This window comes from Zingiber officinale, chromosome 5A, assembly GCF_018446385.1.
Source record: "Zingiber officinale cultivar Zhangliang chromosome 5A, Zo_v1.1, whole genome shotgun sequence".
In the NCBI taxonomy this organism is placed as follows: domain Eukaryota; kingdom Viridiplantae; phylum Streptophyta; class Magnoliopsida; order Zingiberales; family Zingiberaceae; genus Zingiber; species Zingiber officinale.
This window is the reverse complement of record NC_055994.1, coordinates 127,564,425-127,570,424: the sequence shown is the minus strand read 5'-3', so window position 1 is coordinate 127,570,424 and position 6,000 is coordinate 127,564,425.

Below are 6,000 nucleotides of genomic sequence, written 5' to 3'. Positions count from 1 at the left end.
TAGACTAAAAGAGAGTGTGCAAGCACTGGATTTACAATCAGTGAGTTCTGTTTAAGCTTCTGGACCAAGGCTATATTTATAGTCTTGGTCCGGGCGCCTGGAAGGGTTCCGGGTGCCCTGGGGGGATAAATTTTATCCCCCAACGGTCGGATCGAGTCAAAACTCGATCCTGTTGAAAAGTCGATTCCGGGCGCCCCGGTCGGTTCCGGGCGCCCGGAGCCCTAAGGTCAACATAAGTTGACTTTTCGACTCTGGTTCAGCTCGTCTCGATCCAGCTCATCTTGGTCCGGGTCTGTTCGCTCCGGCTCCGTTTGCTTGGGTGATCTCGGCCTTCCGGAATAGGGCTCACCCGAACTCATGTTCTCGAGCGTGCTTCCCTCCGGCTTCTCGTCCCTCGGAATTGCCGCGTGTTCCTTCTCGTCCACCAGCGTACTCATCCGCAGTCTTCGTCCCTCAGTTGCACCCCGTGCCGACCTTCGCGCTAGCTGCGTCTCTTGCTCCCCGAGCAATCTTCCGCTCCGGCTTTCGTCCCTCGGAACCACCGCGCGCGCTTCCTTCTCGTCCGCTGGTGTACTCTTCCGCAGCACCTCGTCCCTCGGACGCACCGCGTGTCGTCCTTCTCGCTAGCTGCGTCTTCCGCTCGAGTACCTGTGCTCCTAAGCTCCTGCACACTTAGACACAAGGTTAAATACAACGCAGGACCTAACTTGACTTGTTGATCACACCAAAACAACCTTGGGGTTCCAACACGTCGGAGCTCGACGGTCTTCCTGTCGGAGGGTTTATAGTCACCGGTATGACTCTCGATATTTAACGTCGGGGCTCGACGGTCTTCCGGCCGGAGGGTTTATAGTCGCCGGTTCGACTCTCGATTTTTAACGTCGGAGCTCGACGGTCTTCCGCTACGGCTGATGATGCCCTATACTTGCGCAAAATTTTCGATTTTTTACTCCTGCATTTCAAGTATACAGCCGAACGGAAAGTATACAACATACATTACATTAACGCACCTTTCACCCCGCCCGGTAAGGCTGGAGGTGGTTCGCGCTCCATGGTCAATCCAGTTGCCGTCCGTCTTCATCCTCCAGATAATAGGCACCCGAGCGGAGCTTTTCGATGACTTTGAAGGGGTCCGCCCAAGGAGCCTCCAGTTTGCCAACGCCCCCAACCGGCTTTACTTTCTTCCACACTAGGTCGCCGACCTGGAATGCTCTAGGGATCACGCGTCGGTTGTAGTTCTGCTTCATTCTCTGCCGGTACGCCATCAGCCGGACGGACGCCTTGGCTCGCTCTTCGTCGATCAGGTCCAACTCCATCTTCCTTCGCTCGACATTGTCATCATCATAGTTCTGGATCCAGACGGACTCTACGCCGACTTCAATTGGGATAACTGCTTCGCCGCCGTACACTAAATGGAATGGCGTGACGCCCGTTCCCTCCTTTGGGGTCGTGCGGATAGCCCATAGGACGCCCGGCAGCTCGTCCACCCAGCTTCCTCCTATGTGGTCAAGTCGAGCCCGAAGAATTCTGAGAATTTCTCGGTTGGTTACTTCAGCTTGGCCGTTGCTTTAGGGATACACCACGGAAGTAAATTGTTGTTCGATGCCATAACTTTTGCACCATTCTTCGAGCTGCTTCCCAACGAATTGTCGCCTGCTATCATATATGAGCCGGCGAGGAATGCCAAACCGACAGATTATATGTTGCCAGATAAACCTTTTGACCATCTGCTCGGTGATCTTGGCCAGTGGCTCGGCCTCCACCCATTTGGAAAAGTAGTCGACCACCACTAGTAGAAACTTCCGTTGACCGGTCGCCATAGGGAATGGACCTACGATATCCATTCCCCACTGATCGAACGGACAAGACACTGTAGATGCTTTCATCTCCTCCGTCATTCGGTGGGAGACGTTGTGGTACTTCTGGCAAGAGAGGCACGTCGCGACGGTCCGAGCGGCGTCTGCTTGCAGGGTTGGCCAGAAGTACCCGGCCAGCAGGATCTTCCTAGCCAACGATCGCCCGCCCGGATGTCCTCCGCACGATCCTTGGTGCACTTCCTGGAGGATGTACTCCACGTCCTCCGAGCTTACACACTTCAAAAGTGGGCGGGAGAAAGCCTTCTTGTAGAGTTGGTCTCCAACGAGTGTGAATCGACCGACTCTCCTCCTTAATAGTTGAGCTTCCTCCCGATCGAACGGTGTCGCACCCGAGCGTAGAAACTCCATGATGGCTGTCCTCCAATCGCTCAGGAATGCGAGGCCCTCCATCCGGTCAATGTGCGCCACCAAGGATACTTGCTCAATTGGCTGTTGGATGATGACAGGTGATAATGAACTTGCGAGCTTGGCTAACTCATCTGCCGCCTGGTTCTCTGCTCGGGGTATCTTCTGGATAATAACTTCTCTGAAGTGGGCCTTGAGCTTTTCGAAAGCCTCAGCGTAGAGCTTGAGCCGAGCGTTGTTAATCTCAAAAGTGCCCGAGAGCTGCTGGGCGGCCAGCTAGGAGTCTGAATGGAGTGTCACCCGACCGGCTCCTACATGCCGGGCTGCCTGCAAGCCCGCTATGAGGGTCTCATACTTCGCTTCATTATTTGTGGCTTTGTAGTCCAGCCGGACGGATAGGTGCATCCGTTCTTCTTGGGGGGAGAGTAATAGCACACCAATTTCGCTCCCGCGCCGAGTGGACGATCCATCCACAAATATTTTCCAGATAGCTTCGGGTTCAGGATTTTGCACTTTGGTAACAAAATCTGCTAAGGACGGCGCCTTTATCGCCGAACGGGGTTGATACTGAATGTCAAATTCACTCAACTCCGTTGTCCATTTGATGAGACGTCCGGACGCTTATAGATTCAGCAGCACTCTTCCCAATGGACTATTTATCCGGACGATGATTGCATGTGCCAGGAAATAAGGACGCAGTCTCCGAGCGGCGAGGACCAAAGAAAAAGCCAGCTTCTCGAGCCCAGTGTAGCGAGATTCAGCATCTTTTAGAATATGACTCAAGAAGTACACGGGTTATTTTTCACCGCTCGTCCTCACTAATGCCGAGCCTATTGCCCGCTCGGTTGAAGATAAATAAATATAGAGTGGCTCACCTACAGTTGGCTTGGCTAACACGGGCAAGGAGTTCAGGTATGTCTTTAGCTCCTCAAACGCCCAATCGCATTTTTCGTCCCAATGAAACTTAGTAGCTTTGCGTAGGATCTTGAAAAAAGGGAGACTCCGATTGACAGTCTTGGAGATGAATCTTGACAATGCAGTTATCCGCCCGGTCAGGTGCTGTACTTCCCTCAGATTTCTTGAGGGCGGCATATCTTGCAACGCTTTTACCTTGCTGAGATTTGCCTCTATGCCCCGTTCGGTCACTATATAGTCCAAGAAATGCTCGCCTTTTGCTCCGAACAGACATTTATGAGGGTTCAGCTTGACTCCATACTTCCTCAGCGTTCGGAAGGTCTCCTCCATGTCCGTAAAATGATCAGCCGCTCGGACGGACTTGATGAGAATATCATCCACGTACACTTCTAAATTGCGTCCGATCTGCTCCTTGAATACTTTGTTCATCAAGCGCTGGTAGGTTGCTCCCACGTTCTTCAATCCGAACGGCATTACATTGTAACAGTAAGTGTCGTCAGCTGTGACGAAGCTGACCTTCTCTTAATCTTCTCGGGCGAGCGGCACCTGATTGTAGCCCTGATAGGCATCTAGCATGCATATCAGCTCGCACCCGGCTGTGGAGTCTACCAGTTGATCAATCCGGGGCAGAGGGTAGAAATCCTTTGAGCATGCTTTGTTGAGATCCCGGAAATCGATGCAAACCCTCCACTTGTTGCCCGGCTTGGAGACTAGCACTACATTTGCGAGCCAGTTCGGGAACTGGACCTCCCTTATATGGCCGGCCTCCAGGAGCTTCTCGACCTCCGCTCGGATGATGACATTTTGTTCGGCGCTAAAGTCCCTCTTCCTTTGCTTCACCGGCCGAGCGTCCGGTCGGACGTGAAGCTCATGCTGTGCTATACTTGGCGAAATTCCCGGCAGCTCATGCGTCGACCAAACGAAGACGTCGCAGTTTCTCTGGAGACATTTGATCACCTCCTTTTTCTGGCTTGCCTCCAGATCAGCCACAATGAATGTGGTGGCCTCCGATCGGGTCGGGTGGATCTGCACCTCCTCTTTTTCTTCATCAAGCAAAGAGGGTGGTTTTTCGGTTATGGCGTTCACCTCGATCCGTGGCGTCTTCCGCGCGGAATTAGCTGTTAGGACCTTCGGATAGTGGCTAGAGAGGGGGGTGTGAATAGCCGACCCCAAATTCGCATTTCTTTCTACAAATCAAGTTAGCGCAGCGGAAAAATAACAACAGAAACGTAAATGGAGAAATCAAACCTCAAGCACAGCGATGTAACGAGGTTCGGAGATGAAACTCCTACTCCTCGACGTGTCCGTAAGGTGGACGAATCCTCTCAATCCGTCGGTGGATGAGACCCCGGAAAACCGGCTAATAGAAACTCCTTCTGGGTGGAGAAACCTCGCCACAAACTTCTTACAACAGCAAGATAGAAGTACAAAGATACAGCACAATACAAAGGCAGTAAGAATGAAAAAACACAGCTTGCCTTCTCGTCGACTGGATGAAGCAGCAACTTCACGAAACACCTACAACAACAGGAACCAGCCGAAGGAAGCTTCCACGAAGCTTCAGGAAAATGAGAGCTCAGCAAAGCTCTGATTGCAGTAAGGAGGAAGAGCAAGAACTGTTACTGTAGAGGCCCTCGACCTCGATATATAACCTGCGAAGAAGAAGACACATAAACTAGCCGTTGTGTCGCAACGGCTAGGGCCTGGACCGATCAGGCACACTCCTGATCGGTCCAGGAGTGTTCTGATTGGTCTTGGGACCGATCAGGCCTTAGGCTGATCGGTCCCCAGACCGATCAGCCAACTCTCTGTGAGAGTTGGCCTCGTCTCTGATTGGTTTGTGGACCGATCAGGACTCAGGTGGATCGGTCCACACACCGATCCCCCCTCTTTCTTCTCCCGATCTTCTTCGCTTCTGATCGGTCACCAGATCGATCAGGTAATTCACAGAAACACACTGTTTGGTTACTGATCGGTCACCAGACCGATCAGTCAACCAGCGTATCACTGGATCGGTCACCAGACCGATCCAGGTTTAGAGCTCCCAGCCCTAAACCCTACCTAGTCCGGAGAACGAGCTACCGAGCCCTCTCCGACTTCATCCGGTCCAGAGAACGAGCTACTGAGCCCTCTCCGACTCCATCCGGTCCAGAGAACGAGCTACCGAGCCCTCTCTGACCTAGTCCGGAGAACGAGCTAGCAAGCCCTCTCCGACTTCCGCGTCCGGTCCAGAGAACGAGCTACCGAGCCCTCTCTGACCTAGTCCGGAGAACGAGCTACCGAGCCCTCTCCAACTCTATCTGGTCCAGAGAACGAGCTCCCGAGCCCTCTCTGACCTAGTCCGGAGAACGAGCTGCCGAGCCCTCTCCGACTCCGCATGCCAAGCTTCCATACTTGGACTTTTCCCGTGCCAAGCTCCCTGCTTGGACTTTTCACCAGATGTCTGGTCAACCTTGACCTATCTGGATTTCCCTTGCCTGGCTTCACTCACCAGGACTTTCTAACTGCCTGGCTTCACTCACCAGGACTTTCCCTTGCCTGGCTTCACTCACCAGGACTTTCCCTTGCCTGGCTTCACTCACCAGGACTTTCCCTTGCCTTGCTTCACTCACCAGGACTTTCCAACTGCCTGGCTTCACTCACCAGGACTTTCCCTTGCCTGGCTTCACTCACCAGGACTTTCACCTGGCTTCACTCACCAGGATTTCCCGAATCAAGTCGACTCACCTCGGGTCAACCAGGTCAACCTTGACCAAACATCAAAATACAACTCGAGTCAGGTCAACTCGAGTCAACTTTTCTACTCTCGTCAAACATCAAAATACAACTCGAGTCAGGTCAACTCGAGTCAGGTCAACCAGGT